Here is a 14,156-nt window from a genome sequence, read left to right on the forward strand (position 1 = left end):
TCAACTACTATATTGATAGCTTCTCCTGGCTTTCGCTTTAGTATATTTTGTACTTAATAACACGAATTAGAAAGCAGAATTAGTGCGGCGACCAAAAGCCGAGAAACACATGGAAATATAGAGAGGTGACCGGCTGGCTACCCTGTGCTGGGAAAAGGTGGCAAAGGGATCACGGATGACAGACTGTGACACTACATAAGAGGAAAAAAAAAAGAAAACGACGCTCATCAATGTCTGACTGTAAGCACGCTTGTCCGTAGACGTCAGACTCTGCCCAGGCGGCACTGCGAAAAACACCGCCACCAGCGCTCTCATCGCCGCCTTGGCGCTAACTGAGTTGTGCAAAGAGAGCCGTCCGCAAGCGAATGCGCGTAAGCCACAATAGGACCCCCTTCGTTGATGTCGAAGGCCAGTTTCCTGAAAACCAAGGACATGGAAATCTTCTTCCGCCAATCTACGCTTCAGGAATGTAGGAAGCTCATCAAAGTGAACTGCGGGTACAATGCAAAAGAAGTTTCAGTTATTTCGGCTCGCTGCAAATTGCAAGTACAAGCTAGCATCGCACGACATCGAGTTCGAGGCAAGCCCTCCGACGTCCTTTCTGTAACGCCTAAATGCGTTAAATTTGGGCATATACATAATGCCAAAGCGATGAAGTACATACACGATCAATTTAGTTAGCTATGTATCTTACGATCAGTGCTACAATGCTCGCTTTATCAGGGACCAATGGCCCCGGCAAATTTCGCCTTTTCACTTGCATTCTCCCTTCATCTCTCGCTTCGGGTGCGTTTGACTCGCGGAGGCGAGTCAAACGCATTCGAGGAGGCGTTTTATTACGCCTCCTCGAATGTTCTGTTGACGGTTGTCTTCCGTTTGTATACAGTGCAAATGGGGATATGTGCGTGTCCACTTTCGCGGGGTACAACCAAAGGCAAAACCGTGGCCTCCGAGATACGCTTCGGCAATCGCGGAGGCCACGGGCAAAACAAACCTGAAGTTGGTCACGACCAATATTTTGCGATTTACTTGTATGATGCGCGTGTTAGCATTTGCTAGTTAAAACCTGAACTTTGAGCCTTCAAAACGTACGTGCGCGAGGCTGTGTGGTGACGACCAATTCAGATTATGGGAGGTCGCGGTGTGCGTGATGTTTATCACACGTCTTCAGTCTGCCTCTAGCTGCTCGCTCCGTGTTACACGGCGCGAACCGCGGTTAGAGGCTCTGCTGAGCTTCATAATCAAGGTTACCACGGTTCTCTGTCAGGGCTATGGAAAACAATAACAGCAGAGCCACATTATGTTCCTCATGCAACCAGCTGAGGAGAACGCGAGTAATTCGCTTACCCAACACGTTCGCAACGGCCCGTATGCAGCGCTCTCGCCTTTCTGATTCGTACACAGCTATGGAAATCGGTAAAACTGAACGTTGTTATTCACTCCTTTACGTCCGTGGCCATTCACAACGCAACAGTAGCGTCGATTGCGGCGTTTCTTCGTAGCGCGCAGAGCTGTCGCGTCTGCTTTTGTTTTCGCCATCGTTCTGGCGAGTGATCCAGCAAGCACTTCATAGCAGTTCGATAGAGCGTCCGACTAGCGAAGAAAAATTCATAGCTCTCTTTCTGAGTGCTAAACGCGCAAACACACGCAATATTAAGCTCAGTAGTTGTTTCGCGCTCGCTGGTTACACCTGTTTCCACAGCACACTTTGCAAGGAAGTCGGACTTTGCACACCTAATACTGCTCCGACAGGTGGCTTTACGCGTCTTGTGAAACTCCGGAATATGACGTCTATAAGAAGCGCAACAAAGCGTGCAGCGTCTTCAGCACAAAGGGCGTTCTCGGCCAGTGGTGCACGATCCTTTCTTCTCACAAAGGGTGATTATCAAGTTTTTCTAATGCATCTGAAAGTTGTTTTCTGGACGCACTGAAACGGGGACACGCGAAGTAAGGATGGACAATATTTTCCTTGCAGCTACAATTATCGCATGTAGTGTTGTTATCCATTCCGATCCAAAATCTCTAGGTGTTCTGGAAGGCCACACTAAGCCACAGGCGGCACAATATCGTCTCCTCAGCTCGAGATATTCCTGGCCCTAGATGGGGCTGTAAATTCTGATCCAAGGTATGGAGACGAGCGTTGATGAATTCCGTCGAGTTCCATTGTGCAAGTGTAAGTTCGTGTGCTATCTTACGAAGCCTTGTAGCCGCGTCGGTTCTGGATAATAGTATGGCTATACAGCAGATAACAGTGGCCTCGTCCATGACCATACGTACCGCAATAGCATGGTGCCCGCTGATACGTTGTGTTTTTCGGGACTGCATGGACACCACTCTGCATGGACACCACTCAATGTATATCACGCACATACAACGTTTTTGCACATTTTCTCCATTCTATCACCCACATACAAGTGTTCTTGCAGTTTTTCTCGACCACTTAGCTTAAGTGACGGCATTAAAGCGGCGCTACGCTTACTGGAAACCTGTCCACAATTAAGTGGTTCCGCTGCTCCGGTGGTTGTGTAACAAATGGCGGTGCTGTTCGTGTCACAAGCCAACGAAGCTCAATTCACTGACATCGTGCGATGGAAAAACATTCAGCGTTGCTCGACGTCCTATGACCCATATATATACAACAGAAAGAGTTATGTTCAGGTATCAGGGGGCCATGTGGCGTTCACCGAAGGAAAACTTCAAACCACGGGCGCTATATGTTTTCTCCGCTGGAAAATGCAGCAAAAGCGCTACGGCGTTTTCTTTAAGTCCCCGGCATATGTGATCGTTATCAGATGTACTTAATCATGATCTTTCGATCTTTCGATCTTTTAATCACGATCTTTCGATGTGCAAAAGCTTTCCTTCTCTCATTTCACTCGTCAGTTTTAGTTTTTCTCTAGCATTGAGTGTCTAACCGCACTGAACCTGGTCAACCCTGCTACTGTTGCGTTACTAGCCCTCAGTCTCCAAGTTGGCTGGCTATACCGTTGTCACCTCTCCTATTTTCAGAACCGTTCCTCCCAGCTAAGTTCGCATCTGAGGGGACCGGCGTCTGTGTTGCTTGCAGTTAGAAAAAAAAATGACTTTCTTCTATACGCTTGTTATTGCCAGAAACCAAAGGCGTGCTGCTGCACCTTTTCTTCCGCGAGGCTACGCAGTGAAAACAAAAGTTTATTCTGTCACGCAGGAAGTTTGTGCTCCACAGCGTGTTTATCGCTCGTGGACAGAGAGGGATAAAATCGTATACGTGTACATGTTGGCGCGCATCTTTTCGTTTTTGTTATTTCCCAATATTCTTCCAGAGCTCTCGAGCTCAAAGAGGCTTTTGTGCAAAAGCAGTAGCGCAGAGTGTCGAAAGCAGCGGTGGATTTTTTTTTTTCTTTCTTAAGCAAAAAGAACAAACGAAAGAAGCCTGCTCTTTGAAGAGTCGCGGGTACAGCACTGAAGGCGGCCCTTCTTGTAAGCCGAAGCCCTTGACGTTCAGCAGTACGATGTCTCTCGAGGGCGTTCCGCGCTCTTCTAGCTGCGTCAACCTCTTTCGAGCGCCTCGGGCCAATGATTGGCCGTGTCTGCCGCCGCCTTCTTCACCTCTCCACTTTTGTCGCGTCGAAGCCGTGCTGGAAAGCGCGCAGTGGAAGAACGGGAAGGAGAAATGTTGTAAGCGTAGTGGAAGCAGCTGTAAAGCGTTTTTAATAGCAAGTGCCCCGGCACACCGTTAGATTTTCATCCCAGCCGTCTCTCTGTCCTTCGGTAACCTGGCTGAGCTTGGCAATTCCTCGCACGTATTTTCTTGAAAGTAGCCGCTTTAGAGCAGTTCTCCCGTGCGTGTGGTGCAGTCACTGAGAAAACATTCGCTGACGGGTCGATACTCAGAGAAGACTGACAATACACGATGCTCTGTCGTATTGTCAGTTGAACTGTGAAATGCAATAAAATATTCGTTCAAGTAACAGTAATTTACATCCTGCAAGATCAGTATTCTTAGTATGCATGTGCTGTAGATATTATGAAAGTAAGCTTACCGTTGGTGCTCTCCGGCAGCACGGTGCTGTGATGTGGAGAAGCTTTTTACCTCAACTGCGTTTGGTATCAGATTTCGTACCAGCGCAAGAACACCAGAGGTGACAGAAGAAAGAATAGCCCAGTACTACAATCTTCTAGAATGCATTCTGTTGCTCAGCAAACATTTAAGTGAGTGAGTGAGTGAGTGAGTGAGTGAGTGAGTGAGTGAGTGAGTGAGTGAGTGAGTGAGTGAGTGAGTGAGTGAGTGAGTGGAGTTGAGTGAGTGAGTGAGTGAGTGAGTGACGGAGGTGAGTGAGTGAGTGAGTGGATGAGTGAGTGAGTGATTGAGTGAGTGAGTGAGTGAGTGGAGTGATGAGTGAGTGAGTGAGTGAGTGAGTGAGTGAGTGAGTAGGTGAGTGAGTGAGTGAGTGATGAGTGAGTGAGGTGAGTGAGTGAGTGAGTGAGTGAGTGAGTGAGTGAGTGAGTGAGTGAGTGAGTGAGTGAGTGAGTGAGTGAGTGAGTGAGTGAGTGAGTGAGTGAGTGAAGTGAGTGAGTGAGTGAGAGTGAGTGAGTGAGTGAGTGAGGGAGTGAGTGAGTGAGAGTGAGTGAGTGGGTGAGTGAGGGAGTGAGTGAGTGAGGTGAGTGAGGGAGTGAGGATGGAGTGAGGTGGGAGTGAGTGAGTGAGTGAGTGAGTGAGTGAGTGAGTGAGTGAGTGGAGTGAGTGAGTGAGGAGTGAGTGAGTGAGTGAGTGAGTGAGTGAGTGAGTGAGTGAGTGAGTGAGTGAGTGAGTGAGTGAGTGAGTGAGTGAGTGAGTGAGTGAGTGAGTGAGTGTACTCGTGACGTTGTTTCACTGCGTCGCGAGCCTCAGAAGAAAACCCGCATATTCACTTAGGCGTCCACCTTCAAACTCCAGTGCCGAAGGTCCTTTCTCGTCGTCTTAGCAGGAACCCAGGCTCCAACCGTGAATGTCGCGTAAACAACATATGGGCGCTACACGTCGCGTTCGTATCGTCTCCCACTTGTAAAGATTCTCCCCGTCGCGTTGAATGAATTGGGAGCTTAGAGACGAGCCCGTGACCCGGCGCAAGGACGGAATAGACGGAAGAAAGCGAGTATGCCGTCTGGGGATCAGTCCTGGCTGAAGGAGAGCAGCCAACGGAAGAAGTACCTCCTTGCGCCGAGACCGCGCTTTCGCAACCGCGCCGGCGCTTTTTTGCATGCGCGGTCTCCGCGGTGTTGGGCTCACCGAAAAGGCGGCCTCGCTCTGGTCGCCCTCCAGACAGCGCCATTGTGCCGGCTCTTGCGGCGGTGAAAAATCGCTGCCTGGTAGCGCCGCCGCGCGTCGGTAGTGGCGCTGAGACAAAAGCGGAGAAAACAAGTACAAAACCAAAAAGGAAATGAGGAGGGCTTTGGCAAAGGCGTACGGAGGGAACGAAGGTTCCTGATTAATTGCGCCGAAAGCCATGCGTCACTGTCGGCACCCCCGGGTTCTGGCGCAGCCCGCGCCCGGCGGGACGTTGAAGCGGCGAGCTCGGCGTCCGTTGGTTCGGAACGCTGGCGCAGATTTGGGAGACGGGCCGCGCACGCGATAGAAAACGGCCCAATCGCTCGCGGGCTTCCATTGATTCCACGACTGTGCCTAGGCGGGTCGCTCCATTAGGGCGCCTCCGGGCTCTACCCGGCGCCGTTAATTGATCCCCCACGCCCTCCTCCGGCTGTACGGAGTGCGCTTGGAAGAGAGCCCTCCCACGCACCGCAGCCTCACCTGAGCGGAGAGGCCTCTATCTACTCCGTCTGTTGAAAAACTAGATGCCTCGAGGTTATTTACCCCACCGTGTATTCTATTTTGTTGACCGAACAGCGTTCACAAAATCACGCGCTCATTGAAAACTTTCTAATGCGCCTGGTTTGGTACCATAAGAGCGTCGACGCTCGTATTAAATAACGTCGGAAGTGAAACTCGACGTTTCCCGAGGCCAGTACACACCCGCAGCCACTTCCAGCTAAGAGTTGTACGTAACGCGCTACAAGTAATTGATTACTTGTAATAAGTTACATTTTCTTGTAATTTTGTAATATAATCGATTACTTTTTCGAAACTGTAACGTCCTGGGTAATTCAATTACATTTTCTTGTAACTGATTACTTGTAATCAATCGCTTTTTTTTTTTTCAAAGTCAAGTTGTAACCAGTCTTCTACGGCAGTTCTCGTCCCGAAAAATATGCGACCGCTCAGTAGGGAGTTTCCGTCCCATTCAGACGGGGGATCCCTACAGAGTATTTTTTCTCCTTTTTTCTTGGCCTTACCCGAGCGCCAGCAACAGCGAAGCGTGACGCTTCATAGACTACATGGACGCTATAGCATCGAATCACTGCGCAACCACGAGCTGGTGCACGAGGTGTTCCTGCGTTATAATACCGCCCTTCCCTTCAGCGCATGTATTGAGAGAGTGTTCGGTGTAGCAGCTCACCTCGAGGAAACGTGGAAGAATCAGCGACGATAACTTTGAAAAACAGCTCCTGTCGAAAGTTAACAACGTGTAACGCTGTATCACAGAAGCCACAGTTAGCCTTGCAGCCTTCACCCAAGCCACCAGCCTTTTCTGCCGTGCAAGCCACAGTAGTTCGTTGTAGCTTGAATAAACTTTTGAAGGAAAGTAACGCGAAAGTAATCGATTACATTTCTGTAATTGCTCACTTACTTTTCTGGGGCTGTAATTGACCTCTGCAATCAATTGCATTTTAAAGGCAGTAATTGTAATTGTAATCGGTTACTTATTTTCTGTAACGTGTACAAGTCTGCTCCAAGCCCTCTATGTGTACCCCTTCAACGCTATACCGCGCATCGTTTCTCAGCTGTCTGTTGTTTGACTGGTTATGTCAATAAATTGGCACCTAGATTGACTTCCAGAAGTAACTTTTTTTTTACTCTTCATTGAGATGATATGCCATAATTCTATCGTATGTGCGTGCGTGTATGTGCACGTGGGTGCGTCAAACTCTCCTGAAACAATGCACACGGCCTTCCAGGGACATGGAATATGATTTGCAGCATTGCAGGTTCTTTAATATCTAAAAGAAAATCCCGCATGACGGCACAATGTGATTGACCGGTCGAAGTCACAGCAATGCCAGTGTCGATGGCACTGGCTTTGCCCCTTCCCCGAGAAAGACGCCAGAAAGATGAGAGTGAAAGCAGCACAAACGACAGTCACTCTGAGCCGGTGGTGTTGTTTCCCCGGTCGCTGGCCGACGCGCACCTGTCCGTCCGGGCCCGGCGCGGCTCTAACCCTGTTAGCGGCACGGCAAGCCGGCATTCACTCGAGCCCCGCTTGTGCTGAGAGAACGGCGCCTGGAGGGAAGGGGGGGGGGTGTAGTGTTTGGTGGGTGGCGTCGTAAACGTCTCTCGCATCGGTGCTCGGGCTCCGCAACGCCCTCGTAAAGGGCCGCGTCGTATTTCCTCTTCGGGCGGCCGTCTCGGAGTCCGGCACTAGTAATCAGCGGGCCCTGCGCTCGCGCGTCCCCGCACGACGTCGTTCCTCCTGGCTGCAGGATGGGAGGGAAGACGCTCGGACAACAGGAGTGCTCGTCCGATGTCCTGCGGCACCGCATGAGGTCGTTGGGGCCTCGTGTGTTTTGTCAGGCTTCTTTTCGCTGCTCCGCGCTGATGGCCGAGCGCTCAGGTGCGCGCTGCCCATTTGTACGCCTCTGCCGTGCGCAAACACTCGCCCCTGTTTGGACAAGCTCTTGGCGGAACGCGGTTGAAGCTGCCGTGCACGCAGGTTTAGGCTTTCTTTCTTTTCCTTATTTATCTTTTTGCCTCGTTGCCTAGGTGTGGTTGGAACACCTCCCGCAAATGTGGCCATTTGGATGTCCGTGCTGTTTTGCCGGAACATCTTCTTTCAGCCGGGCGCCTGCACGAGGCGGTCTCTGGCGTTTTACGCATACGCTAGTAGCTCGGGCTGACGAACCGAGCGCGTAGTGTTTTTGTAGCGCAGCGGTGCAGGAGTTGGCGGGCGTCGTAAACGCAGTAATCACGTGCAGACAAATCGTCAGAATGAAGAAATGAAAATAATTGAAAAATAAAGAATAAAAAAGAAATGAAAGGCTCTCGTACAACTTCCAGACGCTGTGTGCATCCCCGGCAGTGGACGGCTGTTTGGTGCAGTGACGGCATTTTGTAATTGTAGATGGTTTCACGAGTGCGATCGTAGCAGCAAGCGTTCGACCCCAAGAAACTTCCGGTCACTTCCTTTATCAGTCTCTAACAACGAAATGGAATGCGTGTTCTTAAGTTGTCTCAGAGTAGGAAAAGTCTTCTTTTATGTTTTTAGATAAAAGAAAGGCGCATAAATTCAAGAGTAACTGTGATAACCTTGTGTATAGCTTAGAATAATATTTATTCAAAATATTTGGCTAAACACAGGCAGGAAAATGTTGAATACCTGCGGGCTACTCGCTAAGGCTGTGTTAGTAGGCTACGTCAGCGGACTAACCGTTCAAGGCCTGTGTTTGCAAACAGCGAGAAGGGCTGCAGGACGTCGAAAGGTTCTGGGCCGGCAACATGTCGCCAGCCTGAATTAGACTAACGGCCTGCAATGCAGGCTCATGTAACTCTGTCACTTGTGTACCAAATCTGGGTGATTCATCCAAGTGACAATGCAAAATTATAGTACAGCTTAAAATATTATAATGAAATTCTAACTTCACTGAGTAGTGCCTGTCATGAAAAAAGGCGCAGTGACGTGGTGCAGCTGAACCACGAAAAGATTATTTATCAGTGCACGTTAGAGTTGAAAAATCTTGCAGAGAAACGAAAACGAAATAGATTTAACGAATCGTCTCGTTGAAGTTGACAAGGAAATACTCTCTGTGGCTGAGATTCATAGTTGAGCTTCCAAAAGAAACCTGCGGGAGCTGTAGTCGAATAATAAAATTCCAAATGGAATACGAGCATCAGAAAAAAACTGTACCTTGAAATATTGTATTGCATATTAAAATATTCTCGTTTCCAAACAAAAAAGGAAGCACTAAGTTTTCTTAGAGTCTGTGTGGCAAAAATAAATAAATAGGCTTACCTATATTATTTGACACACGTATATGCGATGCCGCTCAGAGCTGCAGAAGTGTGGTCCACTGAGTCACTCGCGGATGATGAAACCATTCTAGTTATCTGATTCACCATGGCAACGATAATAGTAAACGAAGAGGACAATACGTCACGACATTCATTTAATGGGTTCGTTGAAGAAACCAAGCAAAGCATGCGCGCAAAAAAAAAAAAAGAAAAAGAAAATGCAACCGGGATGATACTGACTAAATTAAAGGTTGTATTTCTGATAGAATCTAGCAGTCTCACGGTGACGCAATCTTATCGAATGACTAGATGATACTGTGCGGATGTTGACTGTCCTTTGCATTAACTGGTGACGTTTCTCTCCAGTCTAGCTTGCATCATTCTTCAATTGCGCCAGCTATGATAAATGAAGTAATTTATTATATTAAGCATAAGTGAAAGGGAATATCCGACGATGAGCGAGTTCTCGAATGGCATGTTTATGCACCCACACTTCTACCCCATCGCCTGGTTGTTGCACTAAGATGTTCACTGCTCATCTGCTAGCATTGCCTTCCGATCGCGCACTGTGCAGGTTGGTCATTCTTCATGTATACTTACCCAGACCCCGTACCGCTGCCTTGTAGTGAGCAAGATCCCAGCTCTGATTTCAAGACCTGGATGTTACACTGTATAAGTCGAACCGATTATAATACTTGCAGATATATCAAGTGAACCTCTGTCCATGTGGTTTGGTTGCATGCATTGTTTGCAACCAAACCACTTTAACTAAAATAGATAAAATCGCAAGGGGAGATAGAATTGATAAAGACCGACTTTAACTTTAGTTTGTAGCTGTAATTATTGTATGACGCTGATCCCTACAATACATTGGCCACATCTGCTGCCACCGCGTATGGGTGGCAGTACATGTTATCACCACTGACAGGCAGAGACCATACGCCTTCATGTCCGTTATCCAAAACCACATAGTGTCGGAAACATTGTTGGAAGTGAAATAAAATGAGTTGGTAGCCATGTCGATTTGTTTGCCTTTCTTTCTGCTGTCACTTACGGCCACTGTGATGTCTTGATTGGTGTCGACTTGTGGTTGCTACATCGCCCTCCCTCCGCCCCCGTGTCCACATTGGGGGCGCCCGCGGCGTCGCCGGTAGCGGGCTTTTAGCGCCTCGCACCCCCCTGAATAGTGTCCGCAGGTCTGCGAGGTCGGCGTGAGTCACACACACCCGGTTGGTTCGCCATGCACGCCGCGTTGAGGACGCGCCGGGGTGTTTGTTGACGCACGCCCCGCCGGCTCGCAGCCCCTCAGGAGCCCCAGACCACCGTGCCCTCACCGAGGTGGGGCGCGCCGTGACGTCATGCTGTGGTGATTGACAGTTGGGATTCATAATGGTCGGTCGCCGAAACTGTCGCCAGGGGAACCTCCGGTGCGTAGATCCGCCGCGCGATATTGAATTCCCAGAGTGTGCGCGGTTGCCTGGAAGGCCCGGTGCCACGGGGTGTCGGGGGCAGATATTGAGCAGGCCTTGGACCACACCGCGGTAGCTCTAATTGCGTCCCAGCGACTGGGATTTCTTCTTGTTAGCTTCGAACGGCACCCGAGCGAATGAACGCAAGCATGCAGCCAGCTGCTCCTGCGAGCCGGGATTCTCCGCTTGCCTTGTAATTTCACTACGGTTGCGAACGTGCGCCTCCAAGAAGCAACTATAAATGGAAGTTTTATCTTGTCGCTTTTCCACGCTAGAACGTCGCGGAAAATGTGGCGAGCGTGACAACGAATTAGGGCACGCATAACCCACTCAGCAGAGGTGCGCAGAAGAGTAACGTTCACATATACTTTTAGTGGCAGGGCTGTTCGAAGGGCGTATGCAAAACATTGTCACGTTAAAGACCGTAAGTGAACCTTCGATCCCAGGTTTCATAAGTCACGTTCGTGTCCGTAAAAGACTAAATTTTCTTCAAGACGGCACCGTACAGTGTTGTTGGCGAATCTTTGTTCGCTGAAGACTGGGCTAAGAGCCTGGCCGTACACCTTATTATTGCGCGGCAGTGTTCTGTTATTTCATGGTCAGGCACAGGTAAAGGCACTTTACCGGCAGCCGCATGAGTGTCGTTTCAACTCTGATGTTAAGTTCGTCTTGTGAAAACTAGACGTGAACGGATGTACTCGACGAAAAGGAAGAAGCGATGACTCCAGCGCTGAAGAACATCTTGAGCATTTCAACCCGTTCGTTGTCCCATCGCTTTCTTCATTTAGCATTTTAATCTTAGTTTGCGCTGTTCTTTTCAAAGACGATCAAAATTATCGAAAGAAAGTCATCTAAACGCGCGATGATACAATGAAATTAAGCACAGTCGCATAACCGATATGCGTGCTTGTGTATAACGGCCGTCGTCGGAAGCAATTGAATTTGATTGTGCGCATTTGATAAGGCCGGTGGTTGATCGCATCAAGTTTCACGGAGAAAACGGTGACCAAATAGGGAGGCCAATTGTTATTTCTTCTGAGTAAGCGTCTTTATGAAACTCACTGGAGCGTATACTCTGGTTGTGATATTTTAAATGCTTGAAGTGCGATCGTGCTCTTACAGATTTTTTTAACCAATATTATAGATAGATAAAACCCGGTTTACATGCTTTAGGCGGTGCCCTGTACATTTCGTAAACATCTCGCGTGCTTTCTTTACGTAATAATCCCTCCATTTGATGTAGTCATTCTTGAAACCATGTACAAACTAAAAAAGTTGCGTGACGCTATAGGAATAGATAGCCGTTAAGTTCGTGCATAGTTACGTGAGTGCTCGTTAGAAAACGTTCCTCTTACCCTATTTCTAAACCAATATGCTAAATTTAACTGAGACGGCAAAACACGTATACTTACCGTTGTCCTGTGCCTCCATAATTCGATAATGACTTCGCGAAATAAACCTCGGGGCGATGCTTGCGGCGATGAAAACAAACACTTTTAATTAGTGCTCAGCGTCGGCGCGAGGCACGAAGAGAGGCGCAGAAAAAAAAAAAAGGGAAGCTGCCGCGGCACAAGTCGACTTTTCAGTGTGCGCGTCTGACCCAGGCGGCCATCAGTGCGCTTACTCACGGTTTAAACTCGGAATTCGATTTCGTTAATTAACGAAACGTTCCACGCATCGGCACCTCGCGCGACTGCTGCCTAGGCTGCGAGCACCGCCACGCGTGCAGCACGTTGGCCGCCTCACTGCTGGCTCTCGTGTTTGTTTTTGCGGCGCAAATGTTTCGCAAGCTTCGCGAGCTCGAAATTGGGAATGGAAGCTTTGCACTTGTCATCGGCCGCGGCCAGCGAGCTTTGGTTCGGTGCTCTCGCTTACTTCGAGCGGGCAGAACTCGGGTATAGCCTCCGGCTGTGGGTATGGGAATCGTCTCTCGTCGTTTGACAGTTTAGACATCTCCAAACGGTCGTGCGTGTGTGTGTGTGCGTATATATATGTGGGGGGGGGGGGGGGGTCGCAGAAGCAACTTGTTAAAACGCGAATGAGTAAGGGCCTGCAGAGGTCTCCTGACTCACCCCGACGGGTTGAACGTCCGCGGCTTCGGAATGCTGGACAAGACGAATTTGCCGAGACAATCAGCTTTTCCCTGTCTTCTCTTCCCGCAACTGATTGAGTGCTAGCGAGCTTTTAATTTTAAATGAGGCCTGGAGTCACTACAGCAATTGTTCACTTTTAAAGTTATATTTATCAATTTTCTCAGGGTGCTCGAGCGATCTGCCTGAAATTAAGATTTTGTGACCCCCCCCCCCCTTTCTTTTTTTGTTAGCTGTCACTTTGCTGGCCGCATTTCATGCGCGAAGGCACCAAGCCGCCCCCCCCCCCCCCTACTCGCTTTGTTCGCTCAGCTTCATCCTTATTTCGAATTGGCGCAGCGCTGACGTCATAGCTAGGCTGGTTCGAGAGCGAGCTTTCTGGACGGATTAAGACGTGAAAGAAGCGGAAATTGAAATGTCCCCGACGTTTGTGCCTCGTGTTCGTCCTTCGGTAATCCTGCTCCGGTCCGCCGGCCTCTACTGCGCTCCTGACTCTTTCTAATGGGACTGCTTTGTCGTGGAAAGAAGAACCGAAAAAAAGAAAACGCAGAAATAGGCATACGCACGTGCAAAGGTTTTGGGTCGGCCTAAGGAGCGCGCCTGGCAAATCCCCGTTCGATTTGCGAGCGCTTTCACATGGTCGCTCTTAACGGCGCGCCTAAGGCGTTGGCCCGGCTAATTGCTGGCTTTCAGATACCGTTGGCAACGTTTGAGCGCAAAGGATTTGGAGCGGCGCCGTGACTTGCCTAGCCATGAGAGCGCTCGTTATTATTCTGTTTTTTTTTTCTTGCTCATTTTCGGCTACAAGATCATTTTGTTCATTCAAATGCCGAATCAATAGCGACTAGAAGCACTGCTGCCTTCTTTCATATGACTGCGGATGTTGTGCATTCGGCAGTTCCTGCCTCAAAATGGCGTAGCGACAATTAACTGCGTCTAATAAGAAATATGCTGGCTGCTGCTTTCGCATGCTTGCTTCTTTCGCGTTCAAAACAGCGAATGAAAGGTGCGACATGTGTGATTTGACACTGCCGTTATAATGCACATGTATTGAAATGGAATCTCTCTTTGCCGCGGGCAAAGTCTGTACATTTGGACTTGCGGCGCGTGAGCAGCCGCAGGCTTTCCTGATGCCTCTGTTGCCTTCTTCCTTTCTCTATTCTTCCCCTCCCCTGTGTAGGGTAGCCAACCGGGCTCAGCCCTGGTTAACCTCCCTGCCTTTTCTTTTCCTCTCTCTCTCTCTGGCTTGCCCGATGTGGCACGTGTAGAGAGATCTAAAACGACCAGCGCGCACGCTTGGTCTCACTTTGGCATTTACTGCCCCGGTGTTTTGTTGCCGTGCTGAACGAGTTCTGGGATGTACTACATTGCAACTCTGTCCAAACGTCCGGTAGCGTTCACTTGTTTCCCAGCTGAACAGGCGGGTGTCGGGGTCCATTCGTCGGCCGTAGTTCAGACTGAAGACCCCTATTAGCGAGAAGGCTTAGGCCTCCGGAATATGCGATCAATGTTCGAGAG

General features: G+C 49.3%; 1 protein-coding gene across 1 annotated transcript in view; it reads left to right on the plus strand.

Annotated features, from left to right (window-relative positions):
• The window catches only part of LOC119379001 (uncharacterized), a 138,338-nt gene that overhangs the window by 15,930 nt on the left and 108,252 nt on the right, over positions 1-14,156 (plus strand). The gene's annotated exons all lie outside the window — the stretch shown is intronic.

Source organism: Rhipicephalus sanguineus, chromosome 1 (assembly GCF_013339695.2).
Source record: "Rhipicephalus sanguineus isolate Rsan-2018 chromosome 1, BIME_Rsan_1.4, whole genome shotgun sequence".
Classification (NCBI taxonomy): domain Eukaryota; kingdom Metazoa; phylum Arthropoda; class Arachnida; order Ixodida; family Ixodidae; genus Rhipicephalus; species Rhipicephalus sanguineus.